This window comes from Gorilla gorilla, chromosome 11 (genome assembly GCF_029281585.2).
Source record: "Gorilla gorilla gorilla isolate KB3781 chromosome 11, NHGRI_mGorGor1-v2.1_pri, whole genome shotgun sequence".
Taxonomy (NCBI): Eukaryota; Metazoa; Chordata; class Mammalia; order Primates; family Hominidae; genus Gorilla; species Gorilla gorilla.
Genome location: NC_073235.2, coordinates 108108030 through 108124946, shown reverse-complemented (window position 1 = coordinate 108124946; position 16917 = coordinate 108108030). Strand labels below are relative to the sequence as shown.

Here is a 16917-nt window from a genome sequence, read left to right as displayed (position 1 = left end):
GAAATGAAGGAAATTGAGACATGAAAAATCAGTCACAAGATCAATGAATCCAGAAGTTGTTTTTTTGAAAAAAATTAGTAAGATAGATAGGCTGGTAGCTAGACTAATAAAGAAGAAAACGGAGAAGATCCAAATAAACACAATTAGAAATGGTGAAGGGAATATTAGCACTGACCCCACAGAAATAAAAATAACCATCAGAAGCTACTATGAACACCTCTATGTACACAAACTAGAAAACCTAGAAGAGATGGGTAGATTCCTGGACCCATACATCCTCCCAAGAGAAACTCCTCCCCACCTCATTCTATGAGGCTGGCATCATTCTGATACTAAAACTAGGCAGAGACACAACAACAACAACAAAGCTTAAAGCCAATATCCTTGATGAACACTGATGCAAAAATCCTCAACAAAATACTTGCAAACAGAACCCAGCAGCACATCAAAAAGCTTATCCGTCATTATCAAGTAGGCTTCATCCTTGAGATGCAAGGTTGATTCGACGTATGAAAATCAATAAATGTGATTCATCACATAAACAGAACTAAAGACAAAAACCACATGATTATCTCAATAGACGCAGAAAAGGTTTATGATAAAATTCAGTACCCCTTCATGTTAAAAACTCTCAATAAACTAGGTACTGAAGGAATATACCTCAAAATAATAAGAGCCATCTATGACAAACATACAACCAATATTATACTAAATGGGCAAAAACTGGAAGCATTTCTCTTGAAATCTGTCACAAGACAAGAATGCTCTCTCTCACCACTCCTGATCAACAGAGTATTGGAAGTCCCAGCCAGAGCAATCAAGCAAAAGAAAGAAATAAAGGGCATCCAAATAGAGAGGAAGTCAAACTATCTCTCTATCTCTGTTTGCAGACGATATGATTTTATATCTAGAGAACCCCATAGTCTCAACCCAAAAGCTCCTTCAGCTGATAAACTGCAGCAAAGTTTCAGGATACAAAATCAGGGTACAAAAATCACTAGCATTCCTTTATGCCAACAACAGCTAAGATGAGAGCCAAATCAGAAAGGCAATCCCATTCACAACTGCCACCAAAAGAATAAAATACCTAGAAATACAGCTAACCAGGGAGGTGAAAGATCTCTACAATGAGAATTACAAAACAGATTACAATTACAATTACAAAGAAATCAGAGATGACACAAACAAACAAATGGAAAAACATTCCATGCTCATGAATAGGAATAATCAGTATCATTAAAATGGCCATACTGGCCAAAGCAATTTACAGATCCATATGGAATTTACAGATCCATTTTACCATTCATATGGAACCAAAAAGAGACCAAATAGCAAAGGCAATCATAAGCAAAAATAACAAAGCAGGAGGTATCATGTTACCTAACTTCAAACTATACTACAGGGCCATGGTAACCAAAACAGCATGGTACTGGTACAAAACCAGGCACACAGACCAATGGAACAGAACAGAGAGCCCAGAAATAAGGGTGCACACCTATGACCACCTGATCTTGATAAAGCTGACAAAAATGAGCAATGGAGAAAAGAATCCCTCTTCAATAAATGGTGCTGGGATAACTAGCCAGCCATATGCAGAAGACTGAAGCTAGACCCCTTCCTTATATACAAAAATCAACTCAAAATGGATTAAAGACTTAAATGTAAAACCCAAAACTACAAAAACCATGGAGGACAACCCAGGCAATACCATCCTGGACATAGGAACAGTCAAAGGTTTCATGACAAAGACACCAAAAGCAATCACAACAAAAGCAAAAATTGACAAATGAGATCTAAATAAACTTAAGAGCTTCTGCACAGCAAAAGAAGCTATCAACAGAGTAAACATACAACCTACAGAATGGGAGAAAATATTTGCAAACTATGCATCTGACAAATGTTTAATATCCAGCATCTATAAGGAACTTAAATTTACAAGAGAAAAAAAACCCCATTAAAAAGGACATGAATAGATACTTTTCAAAAAAAGACATACATGCAGCCAACAAGCACATTAAAAAAACTCAATATCGCTGATAATTAGAGAAATGCAAATCAAAACCACAATGCGATACCATCTCACACCCATCAGAATGGCTATTATTAAAAAATAAAAAAGTAATAGATGCTGGCAAAGTTGTGGAGAAAAGGGAACACTTATACACTGTTGGTGAGAGTGTAAATTAGTTCAACCATTGTGGAAAGCAGTATGGTGATTTCTCAAGAAGCTAAAAGCAGAACCACCATTTCAAACAACAATCTCATTACTGGGTATATACCCAAAGGAATAGAAATCATTCTACCATAAAGACACATGCACACAAATATTTATTGCAGCACTATTCACAATAGTAAAGACATGGAATCAACCTAAATCTCCACCAATAACAGATTGGATAAAGAAAACGTGGCACATATACAGCATGGAATACTATGCAGCCATAAAAAAGAATGAGATCATGTCTTTTGTGCAAACATGGATGGAGCTGGAGGCCACCACCCTCAACAAACAAATGCAGGAACAGAAAACCAAGTACTGTATGTTCTCACTTATAAGTGGGAGCTAAATGATGAGCACTTATGAAAACAAAGAAAGAAACAACAGACACTGGGGTCTATTTGAGGGTGAAAGGTCGGGGGAGGGAGAGGAGCAGAAAAGGTAACTGTTGGGTACTGGGCTTAACTCCTGGGTGATGCAATAATCTGTCCAACAAACCCCCGTGACATGAGTTTACCTATGTAACAAACCTTCGCATGTACCCTCAAACCTTAAAGTAAAAAAAAAAAAAACTGTAAGAAAAATAATAAAAACATAAAAACTTGTTAAATATAAAATAAAAGAAGTAATTTTCAGGAGAATAAAGAAAGCCTGGAGTATGCCAAGTATATCCACATATTTCTGGCTTTATAGTTGTAACTTCTTGCAATATGTTTATTTAAGAGTTTCATAAATCATTGACTATTAAACTAAAATTCATTTAAATATATGCAAATTGTGTCTGTATCTATCTTTATATTTGTATCCATATGTATCTATCTGTATTGATACGTAGATATAAACAAGAAAAGCAAACTATGTGCCATTCATTATGTGTTTCAGATAAGATTTATTAATAATGTTTATTTAAAAATGTCTTTTTTAGTTCCTAATGTGAAATAGCACCATGTGGGTTCTTATAAGGGAAACAGTAAATAAGCAGATATGAAACTTAAATTCTAAACCAGAGTTTTTCAGCCTCCTAAAATCATAACTCATAGGAAGACTTATAATTTACATCATGACCAAACGTAAGTGTGTGTGTTCCTGCATTGCATGTGAAACAAAAACTGTACCAATACCCACCTTGACTACCTGCCATGCCCTTTGATATATCCTATGCAAAATCATTTAGAAATGATAAGAGTGACCAACTAATTGATGGTATTATCATCTAATAAGTTGTGACACACAGTTAGTTAGAAAATCTACTCTCTAGGGCTGATCTTGGTTGGTAATTGGGACAGTGTGATGCAGAAATGATCAGATCCTCAAAAGGAGAGGTTGCGCATAAAGAAAAGTATCATCATGAAACATATGATAAAAGCCACTTTACATTTGTTTTGAAATTACAAAGGGCAATTGTTTAGATTTAGTAGCTTACTTTGGAGGCAGACAGCCCTAAATGCAGACAAAAGGGAAGGCTGAACACACAAGGGAAAACTTCACAGGGATAAAAGCAAATCTATCTCGTTAATTCTTGGTTAGTCTCTCTTTCCTATGCATTCGCTTATCAATTTATTCCTGCATAACTACTCCTAAATATCTCATTATATTTGAAATTATGTTTCCTGTCTGCCTTTCCCAGCAGACATGAGCCCCTTATTCACTTTTGATTCCTCAGAGTCAAGTAAATGTCTGGCAAAAGGTTGCCACTGAGTAAAGGTCTACCACATTAATTAATAAATGAATGTATGACTAAGGAACCACACATTTTGAAATTCTGTTCTCCAATCCTGGGGCCAAAGTGACAGAACATACGTGAAAATGACTATTCTTTTCCTTAATTGATGATAGGATATTAACAGGTTTTCTTCTTATTATGGAGATAAAATCTTTAAGAAAGCTAGGAAACTCTTAAGTTTCTAAATGGGAAGGTACTCAAATTTTCTTATCAACCAACAAAGGGGAAAACTTCAATGCTTGATAAAAAATGTCAGTTCTTTCCTGTTTGCCTGTCATCTGTTCCCCCCATCATCATGTATTTAGGGATTAGATTTTTTAACCATATATATATATATATATATATCCATACATAGAAAGGAGAAAGCTATCCATTTTCTTAAATTGGGAAAAGGCAACATAGTTCTGGAACCACACGAAAGCCACAACCTCCTAAAGCCCATAGCGATTTGTTCTGTTTTGTTTTTTTCTGATCATCAATTCAAGTACTACTTTAAAGATTGCTTCCTGCTATCATTCACATTAATTGAGAGACCACGATTTCCTCCTCTGAAATGAGAATCTCTGATTCCCTTATAACCACATACACATATTGTGCATTGCGGCTGAAGCACGCCTGGCAATTTAAATCTGGGAAATTACTGCAAAGGGAATTGCATAGAAAACAGGAAACTTGGTTCATACTAAAGAAAAAAAAAAGAAGGAAAAAAAGTAGATGATAGATGATATAAAAACTTAAAACTAAAATAAATTTGCTATTGAGAAACAAGCTGTGACTGCCAATTAGTGATGATGGGAAAACAAAAGAGAAAAAAGGAGGTGTCTCCACATGGTTTGGGGGTATCTAATACTATACAGTGGGCCAGAAGGTTCATTAAAGAAAAGACACCAGGTCATGATGGGGATTGTCTTTCTCATACAACATTTCCTTCTGTTTCTGTAAAGGAGAAACTTCAAATCACACAACTTTATGCACACACACAGGCTTAAAGATACACACATACACCAAACAAGTTTTCTTTCCTTGTAGGTAAGTGTTGATGATACAACTGTCAGGCTCGATGTACATTTTCCTAGGCATTCGTAAATTGCTGAGTATTCACTGAATGAAGAAAACCAACGAAGGAATGGAAAATTGCAGAAAATACGTTTCTCTCATGTGCAACTTTGACTTTGCTGCTTAGGGAATGGAGCTATGTCTGTGAGTGAGAGATGACACGGAATGATCATTTGAAGGAAGCTTCATGGAGATAAAACCTAAATACTCCACTGCTTCACAGAAGCCTTATCTGGAAAGTAGAAAAGAGACTATTTCTCAGTGATTTATAACAGCAACATTATATTCTTTCTTCTTAGATCATTTACTAAAGTAAATGGGAAGTTTTCCTGTTAGCCTCGCTAAAATTCAGTGGTATCAACTTTTGCACTCTTTTATAAACACTCCGAAAATTTAGCACTGTGATTTCAAGGCTCAGAATGAAATACAAAGACATTAATGAGATTCATAGGAGGGCTGGAAAGTCATAGACTTTAGTATGTGTCATTACAATCGTATTCAAAAGTGGTCATTTTTCTTGTGGAGAATGGCAATTCCAATACTACTGTAGTGATCATTCTCATTTTAGGGTTTTCTTTGATTCAAGTGTGCTTTCTGTCTTCCTTTCAGAGGTAAGCTTTCTGTGAATTTTCTTTTTCCCATCACAACACCAGACTAGTTACTACTTAATAAGAACCAAATGATGTTAAATCTCAGAACGACTCTCAGTCAAAAATTTCCTTAAACTGAAAGAACAAGATGGCCGCTCTAGTGACCTGATTGGTTGGTTATAGTCAGGAAGCTGTGTGAGGGGACATCCCAGGCCACAGGATCTGAACACAAACATGGCTTATGTGGAGTTTTAATTGTTGTCAAATTTAAGTGATACATGTGCTATAAATACCAGTTAGATAGATATTCATATCTTCGACTCCAGACATCTTCACTTTTTAATTTAGTACCCAAAGTTTATTTTAGAACATTTAAGCACTGCTAAAATAAAATGTACCCAACTGATTTTAAACAGCTTTGAGAACAGTTTAAGAAATCTGGAATTCATAGGGGTTTCTGCTATAGTTTTTCTTATGTTACATAAAATGGTCATTTCTCCCATTGCAGTAGAAGAAAAGAATGTTATTATTGTAGAAGTTGGAATTTGGGGTTTTAACCATGATCCAACACAAACGGCTGTGGTTTGGGGGAAGTTAACCTATTCTAAACTCGACATCCTGGACTGGAATTAATTGCTCATTAAAAGCAGAAAGAGTTCTTTTTTTCACTCTAATGGAAGTATAGCATAGGGTTTTTTGACATACTATGGAAAAATCATGTGTTCCTGAACTTCCTTTTTCTGCTCTTTGCTATTTAGGTTTGGGTTTGAGCCAGAGATGGGTAACTTATTTGATTACAGCATAAAAAGAATGATTTCATTTAGACTTTGAAAGAGGACTGATAAAACATCACCACACTTTGATTTTGGTTCAATATTATTGGGTTCAAAAACAAATTAAGAGTGATAATTCAAGAGTAGTTCAACAAAGATAGAAGACAGTTTTCATAGTGCTTATAGATGAATATTCACACATTTTCTTTCTTTCAAACATCTTATATTAAGAAGTATCTCAACACCAGCCATAGGAGCTTTCCTTTCTCTTTTCACCGGGAGTCAGTAGAGATTTGACAATCAGCTTTGCTAATGATTGTGTGGCCATGAGGCAAGGTCTTGGAACCTTTGTTTTCTCATCTATAAAATTGGATTAAAGATATCTACCTCACAGAGCTAGTATATGGAATAGCTTATATAAGGCAGAGTCAGCACTGAGTAAATGATGCCATTTTTATTAACGATCTGGTTGTAGTATAATTTATTGAGTAAATAATTTGTATATATTCTCTTTGTATCTCACCCTCCTATTTTAAGCGCTTAACTGGACCCTGGTATTTCTTTGCTTCAGGGTTTTTGCAGAGCTGCAGGCAGAAGCTGCTAGAAGTCAACTTTCTTCTGGTCTTTGATTTTAGCATAAGCTCATTAAAGAGATTAGGTGTGCCCCCAGGGTCAGGGATGAAAGGAATGTACTTTTGAAGGAAAAGTATGTGTGTGGGAGAGAGGGAAATAGATATTGACCTTTGGACCAATGGAATTTGCTAAAAGTGCCTGATGACCAAGCTTGACAGTTACCACCTGAAGTGACCCTGGGCATCTCAGTGGTAACCAGAGGGAGCAGGATGTGAAGGCCACCCTCAAGGCTTTGTGTGCTATATAATGTCCAAGGGCTCTGGAATAACCGAAGAGGCTAAGGAGCTCCAATAATGACTAAGATAGAAGGGTTGTCTGGCCAATTGAATGTGTTATTTCAAAACTTGATATGTGTACCATTTAAAAATTCTTGTTTATTGACACTTCCTACATGTTTAGACACTATTCTAAGTACTTTACATGTAATCATGTGTGTGTCATAGTACTTCAAGGAGACAGCACTATTCTCTCACTTTTAAAGGAGACAGATAAAATAAATTGCCCAAATTTACCTAGTGAGTAATGGGTGTGAACTCAGGCAGCGTAGCTTCAGAGTCTCCTGTGCTAAAATGCTTCCCATATCTGCTAAATTACTAGTTCTAAAACTCTGGACATCTGTGTGTTTCAAAAGACAGGATGAGTGGACAGGAGTAGTTTAGAAGAGCTATCTTATCAGGGCAGATTTTTAAGCAGAGCTGAGGCATCCTGGCCCATGTTAGTTGTAGCAACTGGCCCTTGGGCCACAGAGGGCAGACCCAGAAACAAAAGGCTTCCTTTGGAGAAAGGGCCAGTATGCTGGAGAAATCGGATCCACTCTTGGGATCAGGTCACTGCCCACAGGCAGTGTCAGACAGGGAGCTCTGTGTAAGCTTGGGCTCCATACGTGGAAACAGAAGCGCTGGAGAATCCAGAGGCTAGTGTAGTAGCAGCAGAGCATCAGGAATAGCTCTAACACTACTGTTCGGGAGTACATTCCATTAGCCCCTCTCCTGTTCCCTCCTCCTTCACTATCCCTACAACCTTTATGGATCAGATTTGTCCCCCAGAGTATTGCTGAGACTATGTGTACTGAGAATGGTACTTTGTTGAGGGATAGGGCAGAGAAGTAACTGGATGCCTGAATGCTTTAGGGGAGGAGTGGGCTTAAGTGGGGTGCCATGATGCGGAGGTAGGGGAATTAAGGGTCAGGGAACCTGGAGCAACAGACTTAAAGACCAGTAGATAGGAAGGGCCCAGAGAATATCCCAAAAAAATGTGTCCAGAAAAGAAGGGAAGGGGTTACATAGCTCCCTGTTTCTGCTTCAAGGTTATTGTTCTGTGATTAGCAGAAGGTTACTGGATTTTAGTGGGTTTTTGTAGACTGGTTTGGGATCCTAACAAACAATATATATATATATTTTTCCCTATGGGAAAAATCCATTCCTAGTTCTAAATTGCCAACTTCTAAATGGACTTCTGGAACAGTTTATTTCTATGTTGGGGACTGCCTGTAAACATGTTGCTTCCTTTCAAAAATGATTTATGCTATATTTAAAGGCTAGAAATTCACTCACATGTTGTATAGTCCAGATCTTCTCCCATATAGCTTATATGCCAACAAATTCCTGTGAAAGACACACTGAAATATAAAAGGGCCAAAGCCACTAACCAAAAAAAAAAAAAAATTTTCAGTTTATTTTGCCCTCTTCTTTTCTCAATTTTTTTTTTCTTTTTGTTTTACTACTTGCTGAAATCTAAGTGAGCAAAATCTCAACTCTTCCAGTGGCACTGATGTTTCACCAGTATCAAGTTCAATAAAACTTCAGGCCTTTCTAAAACGCACGCAATGTATAGACATGGTTTTTTCTCTGCCTTGGTATTGCTTCCAATCCTCAGTTCCACTGTTTTTGGAAATCAAAAGATGTGTTGATAAAGTCAACCACTGGGAGGGAACCATTGGGGTAGAGCTCAAGAAGGTTCATCAACTGAGAAGGGATTGCCCATCGTGTGGCAGCAGCCCAACTGCAGGAGTCTATGGACACATACTTTTTTTTTTTTTCTTGGAGAAAGGGTCTTGCTCTGTTGCCTGAGCTGGAATGCAGTGGCATGATTATGGCTCTCTGCAGCCTTGACCTCCTGGACTCAAGCAGTCCTCCTGTCTCAGCCTCTCATGTAGCTGGGACCACAGATGCATGCCACCACACCCCCATAATTTTGGTATTTTTTCGTAGAGACAGGTTTGACTATGTTGCCCAGGCTGGTCTCGAACTCTTGGGCTCAAGTGATCCTCTCACCTCGGCCTCCCAAAGTGCTGAAATTACAAGCATGGGCCACCCCGCCTGGCCTGGATACAAACATTTAATGGCTCTAATTCTTTACCCCATCTCACCTTCTAAAGGTTTTAAGAACAGACTATGTGCTTGTCACAAGACAATAATCCATGAAGATATAAACAGAGCAACTCTATGTAAAGAAAGAGAGCAACTTTAGTCCTTTCAAATAATTCTACTGCTTCTCCTGGGGTGAATTGTTCCCTCCTCTTTCACTATCCCTACAACCTTTATGGATCAGATTTGTCCCCAGAGTATTGCTGAGACAATCTGTACTCAGATCGTCCTGGGGTGAATTGCTAGGTCTGAGGTGAACTAAAATGTCATTTGCCTATATAAATAAATTCCAGAGGTCTGATAATTTCTCATGAATAATTCAGTGACATCATCTGGGTTCCTGGGATAGTTCAAAGATGCTGAACCAATAGACAAAGTGAATTTTCTTTCTCCTTTTACATAACAAATAATCGCAGCAAATTTAAGTTTGATAATAGATCTATTCTTTCTAATGATAAACAGGAGAATACACAAAGGGAAGGCTTTTCTTTCTCTTTCCCTGGAAATCTAAGAAGATGAAGAAAGTTTATATCATTATTAGAACTCGAAGTTGTCGTAGACAGTTTGTAATTGTGCCTGCCATCTACATTCTCTTTCCCTGTTAACAGCACCTTGATTTTCCTTTGAGGACTTTCTCTTCACCTATCCTTATTTATGGAGTCTGGGTGGACCTGACTTCACTGTCTAGTTCCAGGGGTGGTCTTGTGGCCTAGTTTTAGTCTATAAGAATATTGTGGCTGGGTGTGGTGGCTCAAGCCTGTAATCCCAGCACTTTGGGAGGCCGAGGCGGGCAGATCACGAGGTCAGGAGATTGAGACCATTCTGGCTAACACGGTGAAACCCCGTCTCTACTAAAAATACAAAAAATTAGCCAGGCGTGGTGGTGGGTGCCTGTAGTCCCTGCTACTTGGGAGGCTGAGGCAGGAGAATGGCGTGAACCCGGGAGGTGGAGATTGCAGTGAGCAGAGATCGTGCCACTGCACTCCAGCCTGGGTGACAGAGCAAGACTCTGTCTCAAAAAAAAAAAAAAAAAAAAAAAAAGAACATTGCACTTGTCTGGCCATGAAGGTTGGTTCAGAAGTGGACACGTGATCCAGGCTGAGTCAATCAGCGCTATTCAGCATTGTGCTGAACATCCGCTCCAGGATGTTTCCTGATCTACAGAGAGACTATCTTCTCCTTCAGAGTTGTTGTGTTAGAGCTGCAGATGGCTGTCTTTCTACCTCAGGTAGCCCCTTGAGAATGGTGCCTGCAGAGAGAATAGCAAAGCTGACAGATGAAAAAAGAGACTCCTAATGGCCTGTCTGGAGGAGCTGGATCCAGCTTTGCCTGAAGTCAAGATATGGTTATGGACTTCTTTTAAATAAGTCAACAAAATTTCCTTTATGAATCAGGTCAGTTTGATTTAGGTCTCTGTTCTTTGGAATATAAGAGCTATTGCCTAAACCAGAATTGTTCATCAATGTACTTAGTTTTTATCAGATGCTTTTAAGGAGCAGACAAGGAAAATACATAGAAATCTCCACTCTGGTATTGGACCATTGATGGCACTTATCCTCTTTTCTCATGGTGTTTATGAAAAACCTTCTGATGGCTTTTATACTTCTTTGGCTATTGCACATTCCATCTTAAATCCTTTCCTTAAGATGGTTAGCATGATCTCAGCATTGTGTTTTCTCTTTCCTCCAAGTGTGGAATTCGCCAGATTTGTCTCTTGTCGTCCAGATCAGCGGCCAAGTACGTTTCTTCAAGTTGGCTTCTAGACCATCTTCATAATAGAATGAACAAATCTTTCAGATGTTTACATTTATTCACCCAATCATCTCATTGTTCCAACTATGATCTACCTGAGCCAACCCCTGTGCCAGAGAGATATAGCACAATTTTTGTTTTTTTTGAGACAGAGTCTCGCTCTGTCACCAGGCTAGAGGGCAGTGGTGCGATCTCAGCTCACTGCAACTTCCGCCTCCCGGGTTCAAGTGATTTTCCTGCCTCAGCCTCCCAAGTAGCTGGGACTACAGGTGTGCATCACCACGCCCAGCTAATTTTTCTATTTTTAGTAAAGACAGGGTTTCACCATGTTGGCCAGGTTGGTCTCAATCTCTTGACCTCGATCCACCTGCCTCAGCCTCCCAAAGTGCTGGGGTTACAGGCGTGAGCCACTGCGCCCGGCCAGCACCATGTTTTTAATGACAGTGGTAACAGGTATATCACGCTAGTTTAAGACGCTTTAACTCCCACTTTTTTTTCCATATATAAACAAATGTACTCCCTTCCCAACCATGTGTCTACAAACCTCTTTTATAAATAAACTTTCTTCTAATTTAGCCAAAGAATTTTTTTTTAAAAGGTTGGGCGGGGGATAATGATACTGCTATTCAGCTCTTGAAAAAGACAATAACAAAGGCACTAATATTTTTAGAAAACTTCAGAGGCATCTCATTGCTAAAATTATTTACAGGATATTCATGCTGCTGTTAAATAAGCAGATCAGCTTTATCTGCTAAGAAAAAAGCAGCCTGTTGTCAGAGGACTATCTTAAGTTTTACAAAAAATAAAATACCAGCAGATAACAGGTATTATGTTTTCCTCTGGCAAATATTAACACTTCACAGCTAGTATATCTTGCTTACTTAATTGGGCCTATAAAAACTCACCAGACTGTTTTACTTGCAGCCACTGAAATTCTTTCAACTTGTTCTTTACAGCTTTTCAGAGCTAAGATGGGAAAACAGTTACACAACAGAGCAGCTGAAAAGATTTTAAGGTCTCAAGTCCATATTTACAAACCTTACAGTGTGTGTGTATTCATTTATTTTATTTTTTTATTATTTAAGTTTTAGGGTACACGTGCACAGCGTGCAGGTTTGTTACATATGTATACATGTGCCATGTTGGTGCCAGCAACTCATCATTTAACATTAGGTATATCTCCTAATGCTATCCCTCCTCACTCCTCCCACCCCACAACAGGCCCCAGTGTGTGATGTTCCCCTTCCTGTGTACATGTGTTCTCATTGTTCAATTCCCACCTATGAGTGAGAACATGTGGTGTTTGGTTTTCTGTCCTGGCGATAGTTTGCTGAGAATGATGGTTTCCAGCTTCATCCATGTCCCTACAAAGGACATGAGCTCATTATTTTTTATGGCTGCATAGTATTCCATGGTGTATATGTGCCACATTTTCTTAATCCAGTCTATCATTGTTGGACATTTGGCTTGGTTCCAAGTCTTTGCTATTGTGAATAGTGCCACAATAAACATACGTGTGCATGTGTCTTTATAGCAGCATGATTTATAATCCTTTGGGTATATACCCAGTAATGGGATGGCTGGGTCAAATGGTATTTCTAGTTCTAGATCCCTGAGGAATCACCACACTGACTTCCACAATGCTTGAACTGGTTTACAGTCCCACCAACAGTGTAAAGGTGTTCCTATTTCTCCACATCCTCTCCAGCACCTGTTGTTTCCTGACTTTTTAATGATTGCCATTCTAACTGGTATGAGATGGTATCTCATTGTGATTTTGATTTGCATTTCTCTGATGGCCAGTGATGATGACCATTTTTTCATGTGTCTTTTGGCTGCATAAATGTCTGCTTTTGAGAAGTGTCTGTTCATGTCCTTCCCCCACTTTTTGATGGGGTTGTTTTTTTCTTGTGAATGTGTTGGAGTTCATTGCAGATTCTGGATATTAGCTCTTTGTCAGATGAGTAGATTGCAAACATTTCCTCCCATTCTGTAGGTTGCCTGTTCACTCTGATGGTAGTTTCTTTTGCTTTGCAGAAGCTCTTTGGTTTAATTAGATCCCATTTGTCAATTTTGGCTTTTGTTGCCACTGCTTTTGGTGTTTTAGACATGAAGTCCTTGCCCATGCCTATGTCCTGAATGGTATTGCCTAGGTTTTCTTCTAGGGTTTTTATGGTTTTAGGACTAACATTTAAGTCTTTAATCCATCTTGAATTAATTTTTGTATAAGGTGTAAGGAAGGTATCCATTTTCAGCTTTCTCCATATGGCTGGTGAGTTTTCCCAGCACCATTTATTAAATAGGGAATTATTTCCCCATTTCTTGTTTTTGTCAGGTTTGTGAAAGATCAGATGGTTGTAGATATGTGGCATCATTTCAGCCCAAAATCTTCTTAAGCTGATAGGCAACTTCAGCAAAGTCTCAGGATATAAAATCAATGTGCAAAAATCACAAGCATTCTTATACACCAATAACAGACAAACAGAGAGCCAAATCATGAGTGAACTCCCATTCACAATTGCTTCAAAGAGAATAAAATACCTAGGAATCCAACTTACAAGAGATGTGAAGGACCTCTTCAAGGAGAACTACAAACCACTGCTCAATGAAATAAAAGAGGATACAAACAAATGGAAGAACATTCCATGCTCATGGGTAGGAAGAATCAATATCGTGAAAATGGCCATACTGTCCAAGGTAATTTATAGATTCAATGCCATCCCCATCAAGCTACCAATGACTTTCTTCACAGAATTGGAAAAAAACTACTTTAAAGTTCATATGGAACCAAAAAAGAGCCCGCATTGCCAAGTCAATCCTAAGACAAAAGAACAAAGCTGGAGGCATCACGCTACCTGACTTCAAACTATACTACAAGGCTACAGTAACCAAAACAGCATGGTACTGGTACCAAAACAGAGATATAGACCAATGGAACAGAAAAGAGCCCTCAGAAGTATTCATTTATTTTAAAACAAAGTGAATAAATCAGGAGATCTTTTGCAAAAGGGGAAAAAAATCCAACAAATTTGAGAATAAAAGAACAAAGTATGAAAAAAAAAAAGAACAAAGTATGTCAGCTGAGGCAATTCCCAAAATGTCTCTATAGTTTTCCTAGCACTCTGTCTCCAACTATGCACCTCCAGCAGAATGAACTACTCTCTCTCAGTACATATAGAAGCTAATACCTCTCTATACTATAGCATTTAACACATATATTATTGTTCCATTTTGTTTGGGCTTAGATCTATTCCTGGCTGGATCCTGTGCTCCTCCAAGGTGGAAGTAATGTCATATTCTTGTTACCAGCACCTGGTCTACACTAAGATTTAGCAAATATTTGTTAAAATGTAATAGGAGTCAGGGGAGAGGAGAGGGGAGGAGAAAGGGGAGAGGGGAAGAGGGAAGAGAGAGGAGAGAGCGGAGAGGGGAGAGGGGAGAGGGGAGAGGGGAGGGGAGAGAAGACAGGCATGAAACCAAGTGAGAACCCTAGGGAGGAGTAAGAGAAAGCTTAGACTTCAGGCCACTGGGCAGGTGCAATAGTGGTAGAGAACTACATACAAGTTGGTCTGAGAAGATCTAGAAAGTCCAGGGCCAGCCAAAGAAAAAGTATTAGTCATATATATTTATATATATATTTTAAAATATTCATAGACCCTAATAAACTTTCAAGTGATTATTCTCATTATTTTGGCTTTGAAGACTTCAGTGAGCATACTTTCATTCTTGCTGGCCTATTTTTAAATGGGTTTACGAGTAGTTGTTAGGTAACTTATCTTTGTAATTTCCTTCTCGATAGTTTGGAAGTTCCCCAGTATAGAATGACTCCAGAAAACACTCATCAGGCCTTTCAACCAGAGACTCTGGACTTGGGGGAGTTCTAAGTTCATAACAATATTTCTGATGATGCTGGTCCACAGTGGTTTTGCTAGAGAAGTTGGACCGCTTTCGTGTTTACTCAAGGGATTGAAGTCAACGTCCTATTTTCAGAATTGTGGATCAGAATCCTTGATGACCACACGGCGCATCCCTTGAGGGTCTCTCCTGGGCCCCATTCTTCCCCTTCGTGCGACTGTGATCTGATTTTAGCAAGTGCCCTGGTGATGATGCTAAAGACCTGCCTTTCCAGGAACCACAATCTCATAAAAGCTGCCTTGTTGGGTCTGGCCGCTTGACAGGAATGAAATGTTAACTTTCTAAACTTGCTTTCCTAGATCTCTCCAAAAGTGGCAAGACAACAGCGTAATTTCTCAGGCCTGCGCTGAACAAAAGACACTCAGGAAAGGAAACTTGCCTTAATACAAAACACTAGTGTTTTTCCTTGGCGTGGGGAGAGGAGAGGAAAGGATGCTGAGACTCTAATCCCTGGCTTGGAGTATCTCAGGCAGTCACCAAGAACACTCGTCTTTTATGGCAGTGCATTTCCCAAGCATCCCTTTGGGAAGCCTCAGACCCCGATTGTCTGGGAAACATAAAATCAGTCACTTTTGGCAGAGCTCAACACACCGGAGCATGGGAAACACAAATTAAACTAGAGATACTTCTTTACTCACTAGATGGTCTGGTTACACGTTTACGTGGCATAAAAATAGAATCATTAAAAAAGGGAGCACCCAAGGGTATAGTTATCTAGCTCAGGTTTGGTGAGGGTCAGAGGAAACTTCAAGTCTCATGAAAGTTAAGCACCTTCATCCTTTCAGCTTGATGTAAGGAAATCATATAAAATAAGGTCAAAACAACCAGGACTACTTTGTCTAAAATTAGTTGTCTTATTTTGCTCATAGGAATTCATAGTGGTTTTGAGATAGAGCACTTTTCAATGCACTGGACACGGTGTTCTGTTTTGGGTACAGTGGAAATGACTCTCCTTTATTTTATTGCTTGTTTGGCTTATCGAGGGAGCTGAGCCTTACCTAACAAGTAGCTCACATCTCTTGTCAGAGGCAGTAAATCGATCTCGATCAAGTTTGAAACTGAGTGAATTGTTATCTAATCTGTTATTCTGTGGAAATCTTTCTCTTCTGCTACAGAGAAGCTAAGAGACAAGTTTTCCCATCACTCTAGGTGTCATTCTGTTTAATCCTAACATCTATAATAAAACCAATAAATAGCTGTTTGTTCTGATCCATAGTCTCAGGCTGCCTCTCTCCAAAGAGGCTGAAGCCACTTGGCTTGAGATCGCCCATCTGCACTGTGCACTTCTGATTAGTGTTTTGGAACTCCATTATACAGGTGCAATCTTCTGGGCTGAGCAGTTTCGGTTGTTTTGTCCAACAGTGGTGGATCCTGAGACTGATTTTCACACCCCAGTGTAGAGATGCACTGGGAGGCCTCCCACACAGACATAACAACTAGAGGGAATCAGCTCAGTCGCCAGACTCTATTCTCCCCACTCTGACCTTATGAGCATAAACCTGAGTGTGAAACTCAGGAAAGGAAACCTGCCTTAACAGATTTGCCTTTCAAAGGAGCCGGTGTCTTTCATGGGCACCACGGATAACAGAGTCCCCTACCTGGTTCTCAGAGCAGCTCTAAAAGGCGTAGTAGAAGGCAGAAATCATTAGAGGGTGAGTGAGAACTGAACCCCAGCAAGGACAGTGCTATTACCATGTTCAGCTCTGCTCTGATAATAATGCCAGTAACAAGAACTAACAATTACTGAGCACCAGCTCTACGTCAGGCACTGTTCTATGTATCTGATGTGCATGCACATTTCATGCAATTCTAAGCATCCTCTTCCTGGGCATTTCTGTGGATGCTGAAGAGTTAAGTGCATCTTGTAGGCACAGACTTGCTTCTTGAAAAC

General features: G+C 39.1%; 1 protein-coding gene across 5 annotated transcripts in view; it reads right to left on the bottom strand.

Moving 5' to 3' along the window:
* PARD3B (par-3 family cell polarity regulator beta) overlaps positions 1–16917 on the bottom strand; it is a 1084399-nt gene that overhangs the window by 102705 nt on the left and 964777 nt on the right. The gene's annotated exons all lie outside the window — the stretch shown is intronic.